The following is a 26,677-nucleotide window of genomic DNA, read 5'->3' on the forward strand; positions in this document are numbered from 1 at the left end:
GAGCGGCTCGGCCGCTCCCTAGAGGGGACGGCGTGACAGTGGGCTGCGGGCGCCGCCTCTGCTGCATCCGTGGCCGCGCTTTCCGCTTGGCTCAGCCCGGCTCGGATTTGGAGCCCCGCGCGCGCCGCGCTGTTTTTCCCCCTCCTCTGCTGACGCCCCGGGGGCAGCTCCCCCGGACGAGACGCGCGTTCGATCCTTCTTTCCCCGGTTTACGGATTTCCGGGGGCGAAGAATTTTGCCTCGGTCCCTGCGAGCATCTCTCGGCCTCTCTCCCCCTCCCCTCGCGACTCCCCCACCCCGTGGGCGCGCGCGCGCACACACACTCACACTCGCAGGCGCGCGTGCGCACGGCCGCGCGCCGGAGCCTCGGAGTCTCCAGCGCCGCTCAGCAGATCCCACTCTCTCCCGCGCCGCTACTCACACAGGCTTCCAGCCGCCACTGGGCGTCCTCTGTCTGCAGCAGCGGCAGCCGAGGCAGCAGTGAGAAAGGCGGCTGCAGCCCGACCTGGTCTTAGAGCTCCGAGCCCTGGACGGAGTCCGGGAGAAGCGAGAAGGAGGACGTGGAGGCGAGGAGGAGCCGCGCCGCGCCCCGTCCGCGCGGCAAGCTGCCTCCACTCCCGCTCCCGCGGCCGCAGGTAAGCTGCTCCGGGGCCCGCAGCATCCCTGGAGCGTCCGGGCTCTGAGCCGGGGTTCTGCGATCCCGCCCCCGCCGCGGCACCGGGACAGAGGCTCGGGGGGAAGTCGGCTGGGGGGGGGGAGGGGAATGGAGCTAGAGGTGAGGCCCGTAGGGAGGGGTGCACGGGAGCGTGGGGGTTTCAGCGCAGCCCCCCGCACCCACCCCCTCCCTAAGGCAGCCTTAGCCGGGTCACTTTTACGACCCTGGGGGGTGCCTGGCGCCCCAGGCAGCTGTTCTCACCTCTCCCTGCCGACGCCAGCCAGTGTTGGCTCTGGGCTCCGCGCCTGCCGCGCTCCTCCCACCTCCCGTGCACCTTGGACAGCGCACCCCGTCGCCCCCAGCACCGCACCCGACTCAGCGTCCTGCTTGTGTAGCCCTCCCGCTGACATCTTCTTTTCAGGTTGTCACCCTCCAGCCCTGTATCCCTTGTCCTCCCAGCCTTGGCTCACTCCGCTAGTGCGGGGCGGAAACTTTCCTCTCCGCCTAGTCTGAGCTAGGTACTATTGTTGTTATTTGTGACTGTCCTTTTACTCAGGGAACTCAGACACCTTGGACCAGTCTTCCTCGGCGGGAATACGTCCTGCCCAACACAGCCCATGGCAAAAGAGGCACTGGATAGCAGGACTCCGTCGCTGCCGGGGTGCAGAGCCCGCGCCTCGGGAGCTGGACGCCTGCCTCCTCCCGCCTCTCTGGACTCGACACGTGCGCGCCTCCCACGGACGCGGCCCCTCCCCGACCACCCCACTTCCTCCCCCCTGCACGGCCATGGCCACCCCATAGGTTGGACACCCGGGGCTTGCGGGTCCTGATTGGCTAAAGGCGTAACCCCGCCTCCTTTCCGGAGGGGGCCGATTCTGGAGTGTTGTGGTTGTCATCCCGAGGCGCGCACATGGGGGAAGTGGGGTCGACAGGTGGGGAAGCCCGGCTGGGTAGGATCTCCGCATCCCATTGTGTATAGTTACATTCCCACTCGCCTTCCTCCAAATACTCTCCTTTTCTTTTTCTCACCTTTTTGCTGCTATAACGTTTTTTTTTAAAGAGGTGGCTTGTAATCCCTTTTTCATTGGTATTGTATCTCGGTGGCAGAGATTTTTAAAGCAGATCGAGAAGACTGAGGGGAATAAGTGCTTACGGGGAGGTTCGTGGCAAGCTGGGCTGCAGATTTGAGTCCAGGAGTTTGCAGAAAGTAATGGGTGCTTAAGGGATATGAGAGAGATGTAAAGTGGGAAGGAAATTGTTTCTTGGAGAGGGCAAGATACAGGTGAGCAAACCCTGGAAGCTGAGGGAGAAGGGAGTGGGTGATCTGTGCGGTGAGACGTGAAGGACAAACCTGATGGGCTCTCCATAGAGGTGGGTGTGCCCTGCTGAAGAGGACTCTGCCCTGAAAAGTGGTCATTTGGACCAGTATTCAGTGCATTATTAGCACACTTTGTTTCTGTTTTGCTAATGTTGCCCTTTGGATAGAAGATTTTATAACGATAATGTTAATATACGTAGTGGGTTTTGCTTATTCCGGTTTCTTGCAATATATAGATTTGCAAGTGGTAATAAATTTCAAAAAGTGTATTTCAAGGCCTCCTCTAGAGGGATGTACTAAATAGTTAAGTTACAGTGCTTTGGAAATATTGTGAAGGAAGACGGATGAGCATTGCATTAAAATCCGAAGACTGTTCTGGCATTATTTAGGGTCTTTGCAGAAATATATGTATGTGCATAAGTGATACTGATTTCTCTTCATTTCAAAGCATGATTGCCTCCAGCACTTTCAAGCTTTAATTCCTTCAGGCTGTTTTGATGTTGTGTCTGTACATCTAAGAATATTGTAATTCTTATCTTTAGAAGCCTTGTCAATGGAAAACAAACAGCTACTGATGCAAGCTAATGTTGACAACTTTATATTGAGTACACTGTGCCGCTATTTTATTTGTAAGCTCGTGAAATATGCAAGAGTAACATACCAAGACTGTTACCCCTAGGGACCAATATCAAAACAAAGTGGGGAATCACATGAGGCTATTCCAGGGGGAACAATTCAATTATTTTTAAAATGAATATGTGTTAAGATTCTTGGGTGTAAACAGAAACAGGATTTTCCCGTTTGAATTATTATCTTTGTACACAGTGGTAGCACATGATATGAAGTAAAACAACATATTATATATGTTTGATGATTCCAAAGTAGATAGTTAAGGTTTTCCATTTATTATTTTCATATAAGTGGAATGTCTTTTCTGACTGGAGAACTTTGTATTCCAGGGACAGAATTGGATACATCTGGCACATTGGAAATTATTGCTATTGAGAAAATAATTTGTACTGTTTTCATATCTCTAGGTCATGCTTTGATTTGCCCTCAGGGATTCAGATTCTAGTTTTTGGCCTACCAAATTTAAATGGATTTGCAGGTAGATAGGAGAAGAATTATTCAATCGTACGAACACACACATCTGAAACTGCAAAGTATATGTATGTTTATCAGCACATAGCTATGTATTTATACACATATTTGGGGGCTACATTTAGCGTGTTTATTCATATACATGTTATCATCATCCTTAGAATTTTCTCTCATTTCTTCTTGTCCAAAAGGTGGCCCTGTTTTAAACTGTGCAAAGCATTATCACCAGTAGAATTGGCCGATAGATCATGGAAACAGACAATAGTATTTTGTTGCTTGGCAACCACCTACTGTGAATGAAAAACAAAGCGGTGACAGCTGCTTCCACATCCTGATACTCATACTGTAACTCCAGCATTGCAACCCTCCATATGAGACAGATCTAAGTTTCATTTGCGGAAGGTGAAGCTGTTTCTTTGGGGGTGGGGGGGGATGTTTTTAAAAAGAACATTTAAAAATTTTATTCTATAAGAATTATATTGTTATTGTGGGATGAAATGAAGCATCTAATTTGAATTGCCCTCTTAAGCCTAGTAGAAACTGAAAAATGCAAGACTGTCAGGCTTGTTAGACCCTTCTCATTCTTCCCTTTATAGCCATTAAACACCATAAGCCCAGTTGCTGTTGCTATCAGATGCTCTTAGGATTTTACCAGAACTTGAGTTCTCTGTGATACCTAAATAGGTGCCTGGGTTTTCCTGCCAGGAGGGACCTCGAGACGGCCACTCTGGCCCAGTGCTTTAGTTTTAAGGCACCCCGAAGCACAGAGCCGTCTCCAGGATGGCTTGCCTTGGGTCACACTTGAACATTTTTTCCTGGTTCCCTCCCCCAAGTGATTCTTTCTTTGTTCTTTATCTCCATAGAATTTTTGGGGGTCTTTGTTGGGCTCACCCACAGCATATGGAGGTTCCCAGGCTAGGGATCGAATCAGAGCTGTAGCTGCCGGCCTACGCCACAGCTGCAGCAACGTGGGATCTGAGCCGTGTCTGCAACCTGCACCACAGCTCCCGGCAAGGCCATGATGGGAACTCCTCCATAGAATTTTTAACCAAGATTTTTATCCTAGTAAGGGTACTTAGAAAATACAGTAACATTGGCCTGTGGAAATGCAGTGTTGACACCAGCCTGTGTACGCAGCCTTCAGTCTCGGAATTAAAGACTCCCACCCCTTTCCTCAAAGTGGGGAGGCCCAGTGCCTTGCTTTGGTAATTGTTTACATCGTCGGACAGTTGTTAAGGATCTCTTCTTCTGTATATGAATTTTAAATGGGGATGAGATTGAAGATTGTGTTGGTCAGCTTGTGTACCTGCAAGAGTTTAAGCACTGCGGCTAATTAATCACTCGTGGTGGTCTTCTGCCTGCAACAGGATTGATGTCCTCTTTAAAGTACATGGGACAAATTGTGTCCCTACATAATACTCCTTTCAGTATTTTTTATTTTTTTTAATTTAATTTTTTGGGGGCGGGGGGGGCGCACCCCAAGCATATGGAAGTTCTCCCAGGCTAGGGGTGAATCGGAGCTGCAGCTGCCAACCTACACTGCAGACCCAGCAACGCAGGATCCGAGCCTCACCTGCCACTGACACCACAGCTCGTGGCAATGCCGGATCCTTAACCCGCTGAGCGAGACCGGGGATCAAACCTGAGTCCTCGTGGATACTAGGCGGGTTCTTAACCTGCTGAACCACAGCAGGAACTCCTCCATTTAGTCTTATCAAAGCTGTCGTGGAGTTCACTGGTGGCCTCGCAGTTAAGGATTTGGCGTTGTCCCTGCTGTGGATCTGGGTCAGTCCCAAGCCTAGGAACCTCAGCATGCCGCATCTTGTATTTTTCAGTTTCTGCTCAGCTGGCCACAGGTGTTACCTGGAGCCTGCTCTGCTGGCGAAGGCCAAGTCGTCTATCTGTGAGACCTGGCCATAGTGCAGATGGTTGTCCAACAATAAAGTGATCATGGAGGCAGTGTTGGATGGCACGTGGATCTCATGGGCATTAGGAAGCCATTCTTCCAAATGCGGGGAAAGGTATTGCACACGTGATACCTTTTGAGGTTCCTTATGCTGTTTTAAAGAATCTGAATTCCGCTCTGTATTATTTATGACATAGGTAGGCACTGAACTCTAATACCCCTTCCCAGGAAGAAAAACTTGGATGGGACTGGCTGGAGCAGCAATGTGGTGACAGCAATAAGTGCCATTGAAGAGCTGTTTTCATGAGAAAAGCAGGCACTTTAGCTGATTTGTAGGGGGGAATAAATTGATTTATAGCATGTTTAACCTAGTTTTAGAAGCCTGCCATTAACTTGTTCTGGCTAGAAGGACCTCCAAGCAGAATAATAATGTGTCGGATTTCAAGTGAACTTCACCGATTGTTTTTTTAAATCACTTTTCACAGTCTGGTTGCCGCTTGTCCAGGACAAATACTCACTTTGGATCCTCCAGGGTTAAATCTGACTTTTAAGGTTATTGTTATTTAAAACATTCGGAACCATTTCTCTTTGCATAGCATGGTGTTAAATATTCTGTGATTCATACATTTAATTTCTTCCATTCGAATCTTGAAATTGCATTAACTTCACTCTATCTTCATGTTCAAGGTAATGCATCTCTATGTGTTTGCATTTTTTTTCCTTCTTGTTGTTTATATCCTTATGATAGAACACCGAAGGGCCTGATGTGTGTGTGTGTGTGTGTGTGTTGTGTGTGTGTTACATGTAAAAAGAAGCTTTTGTACAGTAAAGAGATATTTACATTTTTTTTCCATCTCCTTATGTCTGCTTCTGCTGTTATAACCTGTAAACTGTCACCCACACAAATAGGATGACTGCTAAAAACAAGCAAGCAAATAAATATTTATCTAAGCAGCTTCCCATTTGCTGCCCTCCAGGCTGGCCGAGAAAGCACATTTCTCATTCTTAGACACGCATATACTTCCATACATGCCCCCACACACATTGAGTTTAAGGTCCTGCAGGCTCTTCAATTTTAATTTTTTTAATTTTGAGAGTGGATAGAAGTAGTATTTAGTTGGGAGACCTGGTATGATACATTTGAAGTCAAGCCGTTATATTCAGGTTTTCAGAAATGCAGTAGCAAAGGAAAAATCAAAGTGAATTCTTCCCTTCAGAAATTTTTTCAAATTTATGCTGAGACCATAACTCATGAGCCTTAAAACAGGGCCCAGAATCCACGATAGAGCCTGGCATGCAGTGGCCCCTCGGTACATATTTTGTGGAATATGCACCTGCTCTCCATCTTTATGGGATGTTGCAAATATTTCAGTCTGTATCTGTGTAAATAGCGAAAGTTGGGGTGATGGAGAAGATCCGATTGTATTTTTCTAATTGTTTCTGACCCTGAGTGAAAGAATAGCAAAACAACGAATTTAGCCAGTGATATTTTGGAATATACTTCTTCTCGGTGTAGAAAGTTATACCAGGGGTATTGATTTTTCACAAATACAGCTATCCTAAGTACAGAAGAGCTCTTTAATAGCCCACAGCAGCATAACAAAGGTTATGGCAGCTGGTCTGCAGGAATACTTTATTTAGCTGGAGCCGGAGGGTGAAGTTTGCTAGCCCCAGTGTAATTATCCAGCCTGGACTGTGGCCAAGGTGCTGTGGTTAGCATCCCAGACGGTGGGAGCAAAGCCACCGATGAGGTCTTCAGTGACGAAGGGTGGCCAGACCTCTGCTTCGGTCTTGTTTGCAAGAGAGCACCTTGAGTAGCCTGAAAACTGCAAAAACCCTTGCGCCCTTAAGGGATGGAGCCCAGAGTTAGCATCGAGGTCCCAGGTACCGAATTTCTGGTCTCTGGAAGAAGTCAGAATCCATCCAGAGAGGCCAGTGCCCTTGAAATAGGCTTTCTCCTTCATCTGGCCACATATTCGTGAAGTAGGTGGAGGGTGACAGTGTCCGTGGGGTCAACCCTGGCAGTGTCACAGGGGAGGGTGAAGCCTGACCGGCTTCTCGTTCTCCCTTAAGTTCCTCCTTCCTTCATCTTCCACTGCTTCCTTGGTTGTTGGTCTCCTTTGTAGGTGTCTTTGTTTTTTGGTGTTTTTTTTTTTATATTATTTGTTTGTTTTCTCCTGTCTTTTTTGACCATCCCCATGGCATATGCTAGTTCCCAGGCTAGGGGTCGAATCAGAGCTGCAGCTGCTGCCCTCACCACAGCCCGAGCAAATGCAGGATCCAAGCCGCATCTGCAACCTACACCACAGCTCACGGCAACGCCGGATCCTTAACCCACTGAGCGAGGCCAGAGATCAAGCCCGAATCCTCAAGGATACTTGTCTGGTTCTTAACCCACTGAGGCACAGTGGGAACTCTTCCTTTGGAGGGTTGAACTCAGAGTTTTGTAGCCGATAGCTGTTAAGGTGTATGCTGGTCCAAGGCTATTGTGCTTTTCTGGAGGGAGTCCCGTGTGTCTTGATGTATTAGGTGCTCAATATATATTTGTTTATCGTCTTTCGTTATTTTGAGAGGTCGGGAAGGTGGTTTTGTCCAGGGAAGCTGTGTAAGTAAAGCCATACCGCTTCCTTTCAGCATGATTTTTGGAACAGACGTTTTTTGAGCAGTTATTCTACGACTGGGATGGTCTTTGGCTCTGGGGATCATAGAGATTCTTCAGGCCCAGTTCACGCTCCTGGAAGGGAAAACGCCACCTGCAGGGAAGACTTGGAGGAAGTGCACAAATGTGTTGTGGTTTGCAGGTGACTGTGGGGTGGGGGAGTGTCAGGAGGTCTGGAGAGCAGGGCTGCCAGAGGCCATGGCAGAACTAGGAAGACCCAGGAGAGAGTGTGAGCTTTGTGGTATCAAATAGTGTTTCACAAACTGCCTGTTCAAAGGAATCCCCTGTAGTGTTTGCCACAGTAATGATTCCTGGGTCCCACCATCCCGTCCCTCCCCCCCCAAATCGACAGGGACTTGGCCAGGCAGCAGAGACGCATGCGCATGCCCAGAGGCTCACAGCCAACCATCACGCCACCACCCACCTCCCCACCCACTCCTGTCCCCTTGACCGACCTTCCTCTTCTGCAGAATTCTTCAGGCCCCCCACCGCTCTCCACCTGAGGGCTTTCTCACTTGCGGAGCAGCCAGAGGGCAGGGCAGCGAAGTTTCCCGCCTCAGGAGTGGACCTCAGCCAATGGCAGAAGAGAGCCGGGTGGCAGTACCCTAGCATTGGGTGCAAAGACCAACGCCTGTCCTACGCTGTGGCCCGGAGTCCCCTGGTGGCCCATGATGGCCCTTCTGGATAATCTGTGCCTTGTTGGCTTCCCTTCTGCTCCAGCTTCTAGGATCCCTGCCCCCATGAATCACTTGCATTTACATTCTGTCCCCAGGTCTGTCCCTGGAGGAACTCAACATAAGATACCGAAGAATTTGCTGTATTTATTTTTTAAAAATAGTATCCCCCATCCATCCACCCACCCACCCACTGGTTTTTCTAATAAGGCAAGTTTGGGAGTTCCGGTTTCAAGTGCTACAGGGCGGCTGAGGAATTGAGAGGAGGGCGTTGTAACTTCTGATTGGCAGCTGGAAAAGATCGTACTGGCGGTTGTGTGGGGCATGGATGGGTGTGTGGGACATTGATTGGCAGGGGAGGAGCCGGGGGCGTGGAGACTGGCCCGGCCTGGAGGTGGCACCGCCCAGGCAAATGAGGTCAGGCACCTCCGCGAAGGTGGAGCTGGAGATGGGGAAAGGATGCAGGATGGGTTTTGATGGAGAGCTGTCTGGAAAAGTCCGCAGGATGACGAGGCTTGGGATGCGTGCTGACTTCGCTCCCTGCCAACCCTTTCCCCGCCCCGTGGCCGTCTCTGTCCCTCCGGCTGGGTACCTCGTGGGGCTGCAAGTCCCCTGCCTTGCTCGTAATCCCGGCCAGGCTTTCTAGAGTTAAGTAGTACCATTCTGGGCATAAATAAAAGAAGACAGAAAGATAAATTGAAGAATATAAATAATTCACCACCAGATCATTACGGGAAGAAAGTTATATTTTACAGGCAGGATTTGTGGAGTGGTAGAGAGGAGAGCCAAGAGGTGTCTGTGGCTCGTGTCCATTTTGTGATAAATAATGATTTTCTTTTCCCCTCCCCATCCTCTTGGCTAAGAAGGGGTTTTCATCCAGCCTCAGTTTCTGGAAGACCTCGAAGCTTCTCCCATGGCCTGTCGCTTAGCTAAGGGAATGAGGGGTAGCTGGGGGTGGGCTGGCCCTCCCCTCTGGTCCTCTCAAAATGCCAGGCTTTTTTTCTGCAGCATATCCGGCTGGTTCTTAGGCCACCTGCTCCCGGAGAAGATCAGAGGGTGCAGACAGTGGGAGAAGGGAAGCAGCCGTCCATCCAGAGAGCTGTTTTGAAACGAATTCTTAATCCTGAAACGAGCAGGTTGAGGCTTGTTAGATGATCTGAAATCTGATCAGGCAGCCTTCTAATTGTCCCACGCATGAATACTAATTCTGGGCTCTGTCTGGAGTCAGAAAGGCAAAGGCTGAAGAATCAAGCCAGAGCAAGGTGACAGCATCATATTTCTGCAAGAGTTGGCATTGGGCCAGTGGCAAAGAGAAGAGCCACTGGGAAGTTGCCATTCTGGGAAGTTGTGGAAGGGGTCACCAGGGAACTTACTGAGCCCTGCCTCACAGGGAGAGCAGAGTCGCGGCTGCTGACATACTGCACGTGAGAGTCCAGAGGCCGGGGACCCTACAGTGAGACACAGAGGAAAGGAAGAGGCCTTAGTCCTTTAGAATATTGCACACCTCTTTAGGATATTTTCAATTAATGTCTTCAAATCTGGAGATAATTATAGATTGATGTGCAGTTGTGAGAAGTAACACAGAGAGAGCCTGACTACCCTTTACCCGTTCCCCCTGGTGGTGACACCTTGCAAACCTCTAGGGACTGCTCTCAGTCTGAGGTCAGACTTTTGCGCTTGCGCTTGTGCTCCTTCGTGGAGGTGGGTGCCCACGTGCAGGCGTGTGTTTTCTCATATATATATATATATATTTTTTTTTTTTTTTGTCTTTCTGTCTTTTCTAGGGCAGCACCTGAGGCATATGGAAGTTTCCAGGCTAGAGGTTGAATCGGAGCTGTAGCCGCCGGCCTGCACCACAGCCACAGCACGCTGGATCCTTAGCCCGCTGAGCAAGGCCAGGGATCAAACCCGCAACCTCATGGTTCCTAGTCGGGTTCGTTAACCACTGAGCCACGACGGGAACTCCTACTTATATATTTTTTATTTATCTGAGAGCCCTTTTCCTTCTAGGATTTTGAAAACAAAATTCACTTGTTTAGACTAGGCCTGGATTAATTGTAACCGAGGCAAGGATCAGGCCATAGAATAGCCACGCGCCCTTCCAACCTGGGGACGGTGCAGAGCTGACCAGGGCCACCTGCTCTCGGCAGGAAGGTCAGTAGGCCTCCTGGCAGGTACAGTGTCCGCCTTACTTCTTCCTGTGTGACCGTGACATGGCAACCAGCACCCCTTCTAGAAGGACGTCTGCTGGGAAGGAAGCTTGCTTACTACAGCTGACCGTAGCTCCTGTTCCTAATCCCAGCCTTCCTGGCCTTCCCCTCCCCATGTGTCCCAGGGGGCTCGCCCTGTAAGCTGCCCTCCCAGATCTCCGAGTCAGCTGGCTTGCTGGGTTCAGCCCTCTGGGAGGCACGTGGGGGGCAGCAGGGAGAAGGGCAAAGCCGGGGGATTTTTTTTTTTTGCCTTTCCTCCAGCTTTGCACGGCGTGCCTGGCAGCGGGAACCCCTCCCCAGTAGCACTGCTCCCAGCGCTCGACAGACCTTCTCTGGTTCTGGCTGCTCACAAGTGACCTTGGCCCATGGCCCCCAGCAAGGCCACCTCCTTCGATTGTCTATTGTCTATTGTCAGCCTAGGGGAGGTGGCGGCTTCCCGCTCTTGCCAATCTCAGGATCGCCTCACTATCATGAGTGAGGCTCTCTGCTCCCCCATCACTCGAGTAACCAGGGCGCTATCAGAAATGCCCTCTGTGAAAACAAAACACTTGAAAAGCGTTCTGTTTTCCTAGTTAGACTGGCCCCAGGACCTCCGAGCATGGACATGGTATAAATGGTGAGGTTTTCCTCCTCCTGACATGTTGGCTTCTTCCACTGCAGATGTCTGGCCAGTGCCAGTCCTGGCAGAAAGCACCTGCCTTTATTTATTTTTTTAGTTGATTTTTTTTAATTAAAGTATAGTTGATTTACAGTGTTGTGCCAATTTCTGCTGTACTGCAAAGTGACCCAGTCATACGTTTATATGCACGCCCGTTCTCACACCATCTGCCATCATGGTTGATTCCAAGCGACTGGACACGGTTCCCTGTGCTGAGCAGTAGGACCTCATTGCTTATCCATTCTAAACGGAGTGGCTCGCATCTACTCACCCCACGCTCCCCGTCCAGCCCACCCCCTCCCCCTTGGCAGCCTGCAGGTCTCTTCTCTGTGCCTGGGAGTCTGTTTTCCTTCTTTGTTTTTTCTCTCTTGTCTTTTTTTGGGCCGCATATAGCACATGGAGGTTCCCAGGCGAGGGGTGGAATCGGAGCTGCCGCTGCCGGCCTGCGCCACAGCCACAGCAACGTGGGATCCGAGCCGCATCCTCGACCTACACCCCAGCTTGTGGCAACGCTGGATCCTGAACCCACTGAGCGAGACCGGGGATCGAGCCCGAGTCCTCACAGACCCTCTGTCGGGTTCTGGACCTGCTAAGCCCCAGCGGGAACTCCTGTTTCTGTTCTGTGGATAGGTTCATTGGTGCCGTATTTTAGATGCCACCCATAAGTGGTACGTGAGTACCTGCCTTCATAATGTCACCCCTCCCACCAGGAATCTCTGTCTTTTTACCAACTCGTCATCCCCTCCTTGTCTCTGGTCTCCGCATAAGCACGGACTTGTCAGATGTGTTCAGCATTGTGGCTGCCTCCCCTTGTGTCCTTGAAAGCCTGTCCTTGAGCTCCACGCCTGCTCACCATCCCTGGCTTATATTCTGCCACGGCTTCTTATGGACCCTACCTCCGTGCTGTTAGCCTGAGGCCCCTGTTAACATGTGGGCCCCAGGACCCTTTCCAGAACACACTGCCGTTGACAGGTTCTACCTCTGCTACCTCAGGATTTGGTTTTGCGGGCACTTGACTTTCCTGCCCAAGGCTGCTTTTGCAGTGTATCATCATGTGCAAAAATAGACTGTGTACATGTATGTGTAACTGGGTCACCATGCTGTACAGTAGGAAAAAAATTGTTTTGGGGAAATAACTATTAAAAAAATAATGATTACAAAAAAATTCCCTCCTCCCAAAAATAAATAAAAAGAAATGTATTATTAAGCTCCTCTACTTCATTTCTCGCTGAAGTATATATGGTTCTGTGACAAAACCATTGGTAAGAAGGTGACTAGGAGTGCTTTGGGAAAAAAGCCTCAAGTGGCATCTTCAAGTAGAAAGCACATTTAGAAGCTGCATCACAGGAAGCAAAGCTGGGGACCAGGGAGGTGGCCTCCCTCGCCACCTCAGTGACTGTCCACAGATCCCTCCCCCTGTTGGAGAGCAGGCTTGTTAGTTGCTTCCATGTGGGTCCCATAGTTGGCTGCCCTGGGTGGCTTTGTCCCTTCTCCAGGGGTCCCCAGCCAAGCTGAGAGAGTGGGGAGTTGGGGCCAGGAGAAGGCTTTTGAACACTCTCCATCCATGCTGTCCAGAAGGTCGCACAGACAACCCCATCCTCAGATGCCAGGAGCGGTACCTTTAGGCATTGCAGCACCCATGGGCATGCTCTAAGTTCACAGCCATGCAGTTCACCCCCAGGCCTAAGGACTGGGGCTTGAGAGAGTCTAAAGCGTTGGCTAAAGAAGAGTATTGAAAATTGGAGTTCCTGTCTTGGTGCAGCGGAAACAATCTGACTAGGTACTGTGAGGATGCAGATTCGATCCCTGGCCTCGCTCAGTGGGTTAAGGATCCTTTGTTGCCGTGAGCTGTGGTGTAGGTTGCACACGCAGGTCAGATCTGGCATTGCTGTGGCTGTGGTGTAGGCCGGCAGCTGTAGCTCTGATTTGACCCCTAGCCTGGGAATCTCCATATGCCGCGGGTGTGGCCCTGAAAAGACAAAAGTCAAAAAAAAAAAAAAAAAAAGAAAAGAAAGAAAGAAAGAAAATAGGCCATAGGCGATGGCAGGGGTCCTGACGTTCTGCTGCCCTCATGGGGGAACCGGGCTGGGGAATATTCCGTGGGCTGGTGTGCAGTTACGCAGTTTTTTGGAACCTGCCTGCAGGCCGCTCACTTGCCTGTTCGCCCCTCAGTGACCCCAAGTGGGGTGAGCTGGGCAGGAGGATGATAGATTAGGCGGCTCTGGGTGAGCTGACAATAAAAAAGGACTTAGTGTGTTTTAATGGGTATCAGCTTTGAAGGCAAGTAATTCAGACCCCCTTCAGCCTCATGGACAGATGAGGGTTCGGGTTAATAGAAATGCAAGATTGGGAAGAAGGAATCCCTCTAATCGCAAGAGGATAGTTTGTTTAGTAACGACACACCAATTATGCCTGCTCTTTTGTGAATTTCTCCTCTATTTCCCTTAAAGAAAAATCCCCAGAGTTCTCACTGTAACACCGTGGGTTAGTGATCTGGCTTGTCTCTGTGGCGATGCTGGTGCCATCCCGGCACCTACTCGAATAGGAGCTGCAGGTGGAGCCAAAATCGAAACAGACCAAGTTCAAAGTCCTTTCTTCCCAGGTCAGACTCTGTGCTCTTTCCTTCAAGAAAGTGGTGCCCACGCGAAGCACAGCCTGTGGTTTCTCCCGCCGTCCTTCTGAAGCCTGGACTTTTTCCCGGTTCAGTCGCTTTCTGCAAAGATGTGGTTTCTGTTTCCTTCCTTATTGCCCCGCGATGTGCAGTGGCAGCTTTTAACTTGATCCCAAAGGCAGATGCGTAATACAGACAATTTTATGGGTGGTGTTTATTTTCGATTCTTTTCTTTCTTGGAGGAAGTTGACTCTCCCCAGAATTAAAGGGGTGACTGACTGTAAACAAGGGCATTATCATGAAATACAGTGTAGGTGCCATGTAGTCATTTATTGCAAGGGAAGCACATAACTGTGGGGCAATTACCCGGTAAAACAAACCATTCTAGCCTTTTCGGAGGTACCTCATGTCTACAGATTCCTGCTTACTTTACAGAGATGTTGACTCCAATTAACTGGTTTTAAAGCCAGGGCTGCTGAGACGTTACAGTCAGAAAATCCTCCCGGCTGTAGTAAAGATCGCCAGTAAACAGATCAAGATTCTTTTTTTTTTTTTTTTTGTCTTTGACTTCTGTTTTCCATTTGCCTTTGGTAGGCTTTTCTAACCCGGTGCTACCTCTCAGAGCTGTCGACTTCCTGCCAAGCCCAAGATGCTCCGATGTTTTTACTGCGGTGGTGTTTGAATCTTTCAAATAATCCTCTTCTTCCCAACAATTTATGTAATGTGTTGAGTTAAATTATAATTTTTGAACTGAAAGAGCTCACAGAGAACACCTAGCTTTCGAGTTTGCTTGAAACAGTTCCCTTTGAGAGCTTAAAGCGACTCGAATAATCCCTCCCTGCCAAAGAGTGGGGCTAGATTTGGGGGGCGGGTTCATCCCCATGAAAAGAGGGTGTGGCTATCCAGCAGCAGCAGTGTGATAGCACCCCCGACCAGAGCTGCCCCTGCACACTTCGGTGGCCTCACGGGCACCTGCTTTTTTCTGGAAGCATCTGTGTATTACGCCCCCCGGCACCTCCCGCCCTCCCCCCCCACCCCTTCCCTTTTTGGGAATCCGAAGGTGTTTCATTTTGATTAATATTATTTCCATTCTTCTAGAAAGACACTTAGGCACCTCTGGCTGTGTTTCTTTTCCAGCATGAACAAATTCAGATCTTCAAGTGGTTTATTGCTTCATCATGGAATTTTATCATGAAATAATACTTTGAGTGCCTGGCCAGCGTCTTCAAATTTTTTTTTTTTATTTTCTTTGGAACACTTCAGTTTGGAGAGGGATATGAGGCAAAGCTGCCCATTTAATTTACACTGAAGATAAACAGAATCAGTCAATAGCCAGCTTTTTTTAAAGCTTAATTTTTCTGTCCTACAAAAATGCATCTTATTGTATAAGAGCAAACACGGTAGAAGCATACAGAAAGGAAAGTAACATTCTTCAGAGATGCTAGAACTACTGATTATTGATGTTTTAGTAAAATTTCTCCAGGCATATCTCCCTGTCTCTGTCTGTCTCTGTCTCTTTGTCTCTCTCTCTCTGTATATAATACATATTTATACACAGGAGTTCCCGTCGTGGCTTAGCCGTTAACAAACCTGATTAGCGTCCCTGAGGACTCGGGTTTGATCCCTGGCCTTGCTCAGTGGGTTCAGGATCTGGCATTGCTGTGAGCTGTGGCATAGGTCACAGATGTGTCTCGGATCCTGTGTTGCTGCGACTGTGGTGTAGACCAGCAGCTGTAGCTCCAATTCAACCCCTAGCCTGGGAACCTCCATATGCTGTGGGTACGGCCCTACAAGACTCTCTCTCTCTATATATATATGTATATGTATATATATATATATATATACACACACACACACACATACACACACGTTTATATATGTTTATATATTACAAATTTATACACACATCCACATACACGAACACATGCACATACAAAAGCTACAGATAAAATTCTCGCTAAATGAGATTTTGTTCTAAGCACGATTCTGGAAATCGCTATGTTGTTTGAATGAGATGCGGGCATCTTTCCAGGTCAACAAATATATGTTATCTTTTGAATGACCAGATATTTTTATCAGATGCTTTTCATTCTAAGTAATGCAAATCCCAGGGCGAACGAGCTTACATAACAAGAACATATTGAAACAATCCAGTGGGCAGGGCTTCGGGCATGGCTTACTCAGGATTTGGGATTTCTCTCTTGCTAGTTTTCTCTTTCCTACTCCTCATGGGGGCCAAATAGCTGCAGTTCTAGGGGCCCATCCACCAACCAGAGAAAGAGAATGTGTCTTAATCATCAAACAAACAAACCCTAAAGACAAAAACCATTCCTGGCTTCCTTCTTGGACCATTTTAGGTAACGTGACGTGTTCTGATCGCCTCGGATTTGGGTGGAAGTTCCTGCTGATCCCACTGCAACTTCCTGCGCAGGAGACTCAGGGTTCTGTCAGGAAGGAAGGGGAACAGCTAAGTGTATAATAGAATTTCCTCCAGGCTTGCTGATAGACATTTAAGTCGTTTCCAGTTTTTCATCTAAAACTCATTGCTGCTCTAAGCATGTTTGTGTGTACACCGTTTGACACGTGTGCAATGATATCATTGGGGTGAATTCTTACTAAAGGAATTGCTGGATCAAAGGCACGCCCTCGGAGTTCCCATCCTGGCGCAGCAGAAACGAATCTGACTAGGAACCATGAGGTTGCAGTTTCGATCCCTGGCCTCGCTCAGTGGGTTAAGGATCTGGCGTTGCTGTGGCATAGGCCGGCAGCTATAGCTCTGATTAGACCCCTAGCCTGGGAACCTCCATGTGCTATGGGTGCGGCCCTCAAAAGACGAGAAAAAAAAGGGCCCGCCCTTTTTGCATGTAATAGCCATGGCCGTCTGAGTGCTAGAAAACTACCCTTTTGCCAATTCCCCTTGTTGGGAGCTTTTCTTGTAAGTTTCTGAACCTTTAAGTGGAGACCTCAGAATGACAGCAGAATTTCAGATGTCACAATTTCTCAGAGCAAGACAAATTTGACGTGACAGAATTTAAGGTTAATCAAAGCTTCTCTGGTATAAAATGTTTCACCAGGAAGGCAAAGAGGAGAGGATGGAGAGGGAACGCATTTTACCAGCTGCACGTCTAGTGCTTGGTGGGCGATGGCTTGGGGATGGGCTGTTGAGGTGTCCCTAAGTGGCCGCCTATATCTTGCCATCGGCACGTGCTCTGTATTTACCCTGTTACTGCCTACTTCCCATCCAGTGTGATACGGAGACAGGCCAGACCTCACTGGAAGTGCCAGGAGATGATGGCCATTTATGCGCGTACCCCGTGCTATCGATTGTCGTATGTCTGAACTTCTTGCAGTTGAATTGAGTAGGAAAGTGCTGACTCAGAAAGCAGTGATCTCTGGGACCATGGGGCCCTGTGTGCCTTGCTCACCCATTGGAGTCCCTTCCTCCAAGTGGGGGAAGCTCTTGGGAAGACACACATCCAGGGACCCAATGGCAGAGAGATGCCATTTGCCAGGATGAGCTTGACTAGGGTGAATGGGAATGGTGTTTGAATGGAAACCCAGCAGAAGGATCATAGTCGGTGGCTTTTGAGTATTGTTAGGCACAGTGGCACATGCTATTCTGTTTAATTCTCATGGCAACCTTTTTTTTTTTTTATGTCAATAATAAGAGGACATTGGAATTCCTGTTGTGGCTCAGTGGTAACAAACTCGACTAGCAGCCCTGAGGACTCGGTTCGATCCCCGGCCTCGCTCAGTGGGTTAAGGATCTGGCGTTGCCATGAGCTGTGGTGTAGGTCGCAGACACAGCTTGGATCTGGCATTGCTGTGGCTGTGGCGTAGGCCGGTGGCTACTGCTCCGATTGGCCCTCTAGCCTGGGAACCTCCCTGTGCCGCAGGTGTGGCCCTAAAAAATTAATAAATAAGTACAATTTAACTTTTTGCAGCTAAAGCTCAAAAAGATGGAGTAACTGGTCCACGTCAGAGCTGGTAGGTGGAAGAGGTAGGAACTTGGAAGCTTTTCTTCCACCACATCGTGCTCTGCGAGGCTCCTTCTCTCCCCAGGAGAAAGGATTAACAGCGACTCACTTGATTTTTTTCTGATGAAGGAAGAAGAGGGAATGCCGGGCCCATATGACAGTTAGGATGCAGCCTCGAAGACGTACACCTGGGAATTGTAAATGATACGAGTGACCGGGAATGCAGGTGGCCCCCGTGATATGTATGACCCAGAAGGCAAGGGAGTTGCATCAGCGGTGACAACGAGGACAGGCTTCCCTGTGGGAGGTGACGCCTCGAGGTGGGAGTGTTGAGAGCATAAGACACCGGGAAAGGGGCCAAATGGGGGAAAAAATAGATAAAGTGTATGGTGCACGTGCGCAGGTTCCGAAGCTACACGCAGGCTAAAGAAAAAGATGTTGGCATTAGCTGTTATTACTAAATTGGAAAGGTTGGTCCTGGAAGCGTATGTCCACAATGGCGTTTTGTCACCAAGTAGAGAAGTGGCAGGACTTTGAAGACGAGGAACTTGGCTGCTACTCCATTTATTGGGTCCAGAAGGCTGTGACTTGATGGAGTCACTCAACATCTTCATCAAGCAGAAGAAAAAGGGCAGCTGATAAATAAAGCAAAGCTGTATCCAAGTGAAAAACCCATTTATACAGAAAAAGAATGTTGGGGTAGAGCCTGCTTAGTGGGGGAAAGGAATGGCTGAAACTCACAGGAGCGGAATGAGGTAACGCGGGGTCAGTTCCTCTGACATGTAGAATAAGGGAAAGTTCTTTTGGTCCCAGGTCACAAGGGAGGGTGCCAGCTCTCTGCCTGCCCACTGCCCTCCGCTCACCGCCGAATGCCAAGCGGCGCCGGAGGCACCGGCGGATTGAGTGGCCCCACTGAATCTCTTGCAGGGGCTCCAAGCCGATTGCTCCCCTCCGGCTCCTGCCTGCTGCTGAGCACGGCCTGTACTTGTGGCCTCTGCCAGTGGACAACTGATTAGGAGCCACGGGGGAGCGTACGGGGCTTTGGCGAGCGCCCAGCTGGACGTGGCAGACCCTGTTCATTGCAAGTGGGAGCTGCGAGCATCCTTTCCCACGGATGCTCGAATGAAGCCATGACAGAATATCTGCTGTGGCAGCTCCTTTGCCCCCTTTCCTGGGAATTGACTCCATTACCCAATTGCACTGATCGCTAAAAACTTCTTCAAGTGCGCAGCCGAGACTTTTGTCTCCTTGGCTCTGGCACTTGTTGCCTGCCCTATTTGGCACTCGCCGAGAGTCGCGGGGAGCCCCAGTGATGTTATTGGCCGGGGAGAGAAACAGAAGCTGCGTAAAGTTTGGCTCCCTGCATCCTTGAGGGCAGCGCTCTTGGTCTCAGGGTGAAAAAAACAAGAGAGGCGGCCACTGCAAGTGCCAATGAGCAGCACCCTGTGAACGGCCATGGATGCCCCGTGGGGGCATCTGTGCCTTGTGGGGAAGGTGCTGCTTCAGCCGTCCAGGGCTCCGCATTTGTGCTCCGGTCTCTTTCGTCTCAAAATCTTAGCGTGAAATATTTAGTACCCTAGGAAAGCTAAATTAATGGTGAGTCAAAGTAATTAAGGCAAAGTAAATAATCTCCAAGGTTCTCATTCCCCGTGAAACTAATTTCATATCTTATCCTTCATGTGTTAAAAATAGTTCTCTGCTAATTCAAGATGCCCCTGCTCTGTGTTGGTGAAGTGCACTTCAGTTCTATTGAAAGGATGCAGATTAGAGAGTTATTTTCAATTGGGCTTTTTTTTTTTTTATTCTAAGAGAGACATTTATTTTGGCACCACAAGAGCGTGAATCTCTTTGGGTGAGCTGAGCGTGAGACACAGCTGCAGCCGGGCAGCTGATGGGCCAACTCGCTTCTGATCACTTGCAGCTGGGGCGGGTTTTTCATCCTTTCAGAGAGGACTCTCAGTTCCCAGTCCTTCCAGCCAGTGAGGAGATCAGTTCAACTCTTTTGCAGGATTTTGACTGGCCATCGCTTGACCTTGACTCTGTCGCCACGTTTAGAAGCGACAGCTGTTCAGCTCTTCCGAGCGAGGGGAACCCTGGGACTGGAACATCACTTAAGGGTTATGTGTCCACTTAAAATAATCCTGACATATAAAGAAGGGAACAGTTGTGAGCAGATGGGTTTTTTAGGCATCAGGGTATTGGGGCGGATCCTTCTACGCCTGAGCTGTAGCGGGGACAGTGGCCTGTGGTCCCAGGGCCTGAGGGGACAGGCCGCGCTTCTGCTTGCCTGAGGATGGGAAGCCAAGCTCGCTCAAGATAACGGAACTGCTGTAGGATTTCTTGTGGTTGCAGCGGTGGTCTTGATCCAGTGAGAGCCTTCTTTCTCCTCCTTGGCCAAGGGAGCGTTTTATTTGGGAATGAACCGAGGTATTCGAAGAGAAATGGTGAGCGTACATTCCTCAGTTACCTGCAACTGAAATGGGAGCTGTTATCCTGCTTTGGTCCTTTTCAAAATCCCAAAGAGCTGCCTTAGCCCTTTAGTGCCTCAGGGGCTTGTGCTTCCAGAGCAATGCAGTTTTTTTTTTTTTTAACATTTATTTGATTGAAGTATAGCCCATTTATTTATTTATTTATTTTGTCTTCTTAGGGCCGAACCCATGGCATATGGAGGTTCCCAGGCTAGGGGTCTAATCGGAGCTGTTGCTGCCGGCTTGTGCCATAGCCACAGCAAGGTGGAGTCCGAGTTATGTCTCGGACCTACACCACAGCTCACGGTCACACTGGATCCTTAACCCACTAATTGCGGCCAGGGATCAAACCTATGTGCTCATGGATACTAGTCGGGTTCATTAACCACTGAGCCCCGATGGGAACTCTAAGTATAGCTGGTTTATAATGTTGTGTTAATTTCTGCTGTATAGCAAAATAACATCTATCTACCTGTCTGTCTTCATATTATTTTCTTTTTGGTCTATTTGCCTTTTCTAGGGCCACTCCCGAGGCATATGGAGGTTCCCAGTCTAGGGGTCTAATCAGAGCTTTAGCTGCTGGCCTACACCACAGCCACAGCAACGAGGGAACCAAGCCACGGCTGTGACCTAAACCACAGCTCATGGCAACGCCGGATCCTTAACCCGCTGAGCAAGGCCAGGAATCAAACCCGAAACCTCATGGTTCCTAGTTGGACTTGTTAACCACTGAGCCACGACAGGAACTCCCATATCTTCATAGTCTTTCCATTGTGGTATATTACAGGATGTTGTATATTTCCCTGGGCTTTGTAGTAGCTCCTTGTTGATTATCAGAGAGATGCAATTTTGCTTTTAAAATATTTTGAGGTGGAGTTCCCGTTGTGGTGCAGCAGAAACGAATCCGACTAGGAACCATGAGGTTGCGGGTTCGATCCCTGGCCTTGCTCCATGGGTTAAGGATTCGGCATTGCCGTGAGCTGTGGTGTAGGTCGCAGACGTGGCTCGGATCTGGTGTTGCCGTGGCTGTGGTGTAGGCCAGCAGCTGTAGCTCCGATTCGACCCCTACCCTGGGAACCTCTATATGCTGCAGGTGTGGCCCTAAAAAGACAAAAAAAGGAAAAAAAGACAAAATAAAATGTTTTGAGGGGAGTGGTTTTTCAGGGCTACCTGAGATGCCGTCTCCTGGGCTTAGATTCTAATTTTGCTCCACATTTAACTCTCAAAAATGAATAAAACGCTTTGAGGCGACCCCGTGGGAGCGGAAGGCGCAGTATTCGGGTTATCTCACCCGCTGGCGTCTGTGTCTCGTCAACATCCAGGCCGGAGCTGCAGCTGCTGAAGGGAAGGAGAAGCACCTGTGAAGTGCCTGTAATGATTCTTATTTAAGACGTTTCGTTTTCGTGCCAGGAGAACATTTACTTTTTGGACAGGAAAGGGTCCTCTTTTTTGCTGAATTTTACATTTCTCTTTCTCAGGAAAGAATACTGCAATTGAGTTGAGTGTGGGTGGTCTATGGAAGTGTATGGGGCGTGATATCTGGCTGTGGGTGAAGATACCACCTTTGTACTTGGTGGCATTTTGATCTTAGCGCTTGACCATCATCATACACAGCTAGACATCGCCTAGCAACGGCCGAAGCACCAGATCATCTTGGCATCACCATGACTTCTGAACGAACTGGGCAATGATTATTACCCCTGCTTTAAAGGTGATGAGATTGGAGTTCCCGTCATGGCTCAGTGGTTAAGGAATCTGACTAGCATCCATGAGGAGGCAGGTTCGATCCCTGGCCTGGCTCAGTGGGTTAAGGATCTGGCATTGCCGTGAGCTGCGGTGTAGGTCACAGATGCAGCTCGGATCTGGCATTGCTGTGGCTTTGGTGGAGGCCGGCAGTTGCAGCTCCAATTGAACCCTTAGCCTGGGAACCTCCATGTGCCACAGGTGCAGCCCTAAAAAAAACAAAAACAAAACAAACAAAAGTAAAGGTGAGGAAACTGAAATTTGGTGAGGTCAATTCGTTATTCATTCCTTCATTAGTTCATCTTTTTTTTTTAAATAATCTATATCATAGTTGATTTATCGTGTTGTGTCGATTTCTGCTGTACAGCATAGTGACCCAGTCATACATATATACACGTGCTTTTTCTCATACTGTCTATCATGCCTCATCATGGTCTATCCCAGGAGACTGGATATAGTTCCCTGCGCTATACAGAAGCACCTCATTCTTTGTTTCACGAACTTATAGCAAATGTTCCCTCATGTGACAACAGTTCTGAATGTGCAGAGGTGAGATGATGCCTGTCCGGGAGAGCACCAGGCTGCAGGAGGAAAGAAGGGACAGGCTTGGATAACTAACCTGTGTCCTAAGCATTATGATGCAGATTGCGCTCCAGGCGCCCACGGCAGAGTGCAGTTCCTTCTGACAAGGGAGCACCACTCGCAGAGGTGAGAATGAGCGAGGCTCCAGAGAAGTTGTCCAGGTAGAAGAGGTCATTCAGAGCTGAGACCCAGAGGTACAGAAGAACACGGTACATCCAGGGAGCTTGGTGAAAAGTGGCCCAAGCGTTGGAAACACTCAATGGGTACAATCCGGGGAGATGAGGCTTGTCACCGAGCTTGTCGGTGAGAGAGCCAGGAAGATACCGGGCTTTCTTCGTCCTAGTTTGATGTTTCTCCTGTACTAGGGTCTTTGTTGCTTATTTAGGTTTTCTTTCTTCTTTTTTTTTTGGTCTTTTTAGGGCTGCACCCACGGTATATGGAAGTTCCCAGGCCAGGGGTCGAATCGGAGCCATAGCTGCTGGCCTACACCACAGCCACAGCAACACTGGATCCAAGCCGCACCTGTGACCTACATCCCAGCTCATGGCAACGCCAGATCCTTAACCTCCCGAGTGAGACCAGGGATCGAACCTGCATCCTCACGGATACCAGCCAGATTTGTTCCCACTTGAGCCATGACAGGAGCTCCTATTTAGGTTTCCTTTCTTTCCTAAATGTATCCTTAGCACCCTCTACACGAGCCACGTTAAAGAAAGTGGCAACTGGGAGTTTTATTGGACAAGGTTATCTCAGGCAGCTAGAGATGCAGCTTGCAGCTTGGTTCACCTGTGCATTGGTGTGTGGTCCCCTGTGCCAGTGGAGGCGGAGTGATCAGGGGCTGGAGGCCCGGATGTCCTCAGTTAAACCTTCTGCCAGGTGAGGCAAAGGCCGCTTCATCAACCAAACAGGTGCCTTTTTCCTGCCTGACCCCAGCCTTGGTGTGGACATAGGGCTCCCAGGTTATGTATATTGGGCACTTGGAAATCTCAATGCTTTCATTATTCTGAAGGAGGTTTTTTTTTTTTTTTTAAAGGTCTTTCTCCAGTTGAAATGACTTTTTGTTCCCAAAGCTAAGTGAGGGCTCGAAATAATTGAAAGTGCCTTAAAAAGGGGGAGGGCGAAGTGGAGCCAAGGCCATATTTGATAGTGCTGCTTGAAAGCAGGCGGTTTTGTGAGGTTGCGTCCGCTGTATGCGGTGTAGAGAACAAACATTTCCATTTTTTTTTCCCTGAGAGCCATGATGCTATCTCAGTAATTGAAAATAATCTTCTAAAGTTGCTCTTTAACTAGATTTACACAATCCCCTTTCACATCAGCTGTTATCTGCCCTTCCATTTCACAGTTAATGTTGCTGTCTGCACAGCCCCTGCTAACAAGAAGATCAAGTGTAACTCTTTTCATGATTCGAAATAAAGTGCTTCTGTTGTAATTATCCCGGCTCCTGGTTGCGCTGTTACAAGTGGGCTCGTTTCTCAGCTGGGTTGATGAGGATGCTTCCTTGGAGAAAAGCAGGCCTTCTGTTCCAGCCGCGTTTTCTTCCCGCAGAACATCTCAAGGATTTCTCCAAACTCTCTCCCTTTCATTCCCTTTGTTTAACAATGTTTGCGGAGCTATTTCAGGGTGTGAGCTGGATGAGGGAGAAGGAAGGTTTGGAGAATTGTTTTGCGTTCTAGACGATGCCGCACTGAGGCACAGCAGCCCCTGTTTATGTTTTCAATGACCTCGTTATGGCAACGTTCGAATAAACACTATGCCTCGGAGGTCCCGGCGTGGCTCAGTGGTTAATGAATCCGCCTAGGAACCATGAGGTTACAGGTTCGATCCCTGGCCTCGCTCAGTAGGTTAAGGATCTGGCGTTGCCATGAGTTGTGGTGTAGGTCACAGACACGTCTTGGATCTAGTGTTATGGCTGTGGTGTAGGCCGGTGGCTACAGCTCCAATTAGACCCCTAGCCTGGGAATCTCCATATGCTTCGGGTGGGGCCCTAGAAAAAACGAAAACAAAACAAAACAAAAAAACCCAAAACACTGTGCCTCTTAAGCGGCAGTAAGGAGGTATCACTTAGGTGTTTTGTGACGGTGGTGAAAGAGGTAAACATGAGAATGTGCCATCAGGGAGGGTCGTGACAAGCTGTGGAATCGCCTTTGGAATTCTTTTGGAACAGGGTAAAGTCTCATATGTTTAGTCTCTCAATTCTCTGTGGGTCTTAGAGATCTATGCTGATGCATGTAACTCTCTATTTCCAGAATGTCCTCACATTTTATTTTTAAGTTGCTTTGTTATCCATCTTGCATAATTGATCAACAAAAGCCTCTTGCTTATTCCAGGCCAGCGGCATTTTCAGTACCACGTTCTTTCAATCAAAATTGCCTGTCACAGGAGTTCCTGTCGTGGCACAGCGGAAACGAATCCATGAGGTTGCAGGTTCGATCCCTGGCCTCCCTCAGTGGGTTAAGGATCTGGCATTGCCCTGAGCTGTGGTGTAGGTCACAGATGCAGCTTGGATCTGACATTGCTGTGGCTGTGACATAGGCTGGCAGCTGCAACTCTTGATTCGACCCCTAGCCTGGGAACTTCCATATGCTACAGGTGCAGCTCTAAAAAGAAAAAAAAAACTTGAAGCCTCCCTAAAAAAAAAAAAAAAAAAAAAAATGGAGTTCCCAGTCCAGGGATGGAACCTGTGCCATAGCAATGACCTGAGCTGCTACAGTGACAATGCCGGATCCTTAAGCCACTAGGCCACCAGGGACCTCCTTAAGCCAAATTTCCCTTGGGTGCAAAAGAAGAAGGTAGGACAGAATGACCCTCAAAGATTCTCAACTGCTTCGAATTGATGAATTCGATTACACCTGAGGAATATTCAGTGCTTCCATTTACCAATAATAAAGAGACTGGATTTATGAGCCATCATTAAGCTACATGGTCTGCCATTTTAGGCGATCCACTGTATTGATCCAGTCCATTAGTAGGCATAATTGAGAATTGACTGACTCGTTTAGACACCCTCTTAATTACATTCACTCAAATGCAAATATGCCATAAATATTTCAGGCTTCATATAAGGTGACACTTTTTCCCCCCCTTAAAATATCTTCTGACTTGAGGTAGAGTAACTGTTGTTTTGCATTGCAAATAGGAAAAGAGTATATACCTTGTCTCATTACCACCGTTGGCTATTCACTGTGCCTTTTGGGGGGACTGTGGGATTCAGAGTGAGTGCCTCTCTCAGATGATTAACTTCCTTTTGGTGAAAATGGATGGCTTAACTCTTCTTGGAGGCAAACGATCCAGGTCCGTACTTCTGCTTTTCTCTCTTGTTTTGTCTGGTTCTGTGCCTGACTAGTCATACTCCCACTTAGAGGGCATAGAGGAACCATGGTAGGGAGTTAAAGTCACATTTTATCCCAGGGCTAACTAAGCAGCGGAGGAAGCTGATCGGGAAGAAATTCAAATCCGATAGTTAAAAGGAAGCTACTTTCTCACCCTGAATTGTCTCTGAGAACTGAGACTTGGGCTTTCCTGTCGAATAAATAATTGCTCCTGACCCGAGCAGCTTTTCTTCTTTCTTCTCAACCATAGACTATTGACAGCCGAGGAGTAAAGGGGAGCGGGGAGGGAGGATCGCGTGGATGAAATAGAAAAGGTTACACCTGCAGCTCACATGCATCTTAAGAGCTCCAAACAGAAAACACACTGTGGTAGCAGAGACAGAAGTGTAACAAAGTTTAAATTGCCCCTGAGTTGCTCTAATTTATGGGTATCTTGCTTCCCGGAGCTGCGGCCAGATCATTTCTGCAGGCTTTTGCCAACACCGAGCTGTCCCTCCAGATGTGCTGCAGCGGTCCTGCCCAACACACATACCGCCCCCCCCCCAGGAATCTTCCACCTTATTTTTGTACCTGCCCTCGGACGTCCAGCTTTATTTGACATCTGGTGTCAAAAACGCAAAGGAGGAGGATGTGCAGTAATTAGATTTGCAGGAGGAGGCAGCACGACCTAAAGAAGGGCAGCCGCCAGAGCTTTGCTTTTATTGTTTTCCTTTCCTTTCCGGTTCAGCCGCTGAGGACTTGGAAAGCTGTTTCCAACTACCCCCCCCCCGCCCCCCTAAAAGTTTG

The 26,677-nt window shown here is 48.8% G+C and overlaps 1 protein-coding gene across 3 annotated transcripts in view; it reads left to right on the forward strand.

Annotated features, from left to right (window-relative positions):
- The first annotated feature begins 317 nt into the window (after nt 1-317).
- The window catches only part of ENOX1 (ecto-NOX disulfide-thiol exchanger 1), a 659,885-nt gene continuing 633,525 nt past the window's right edge, over nt 318-26,677 (forward strand). For all 3 annotated transcript variants that reach the window (XM_047756005.1, XM_047756008.1, XM_047756006.1), the window contains exon 1: nt 318-635. The gene's annotated coding sequence lies outside the window, so the exon portion shown is untranslated. The remainder of the gene's footprint in view (nt 636-26,677) is intronic.

The sequence above is a fragment of the Phacochoerus africanus genome, chromosome 13 (assembly GCF_016906955.1).
Source record: "Phacochoerus africanus isolate WHEZ1 chromosome 13, ROS_Pafr_v1, whole genome shotgun sequence".
Classification (NCBI taxonomy): domain Eukaryota; kingdom Metazoa; phylum Chordata; class Mammalia; order Artiodactyla; family Suidae; genus Phacochoerus; species Phacochoerus africanus.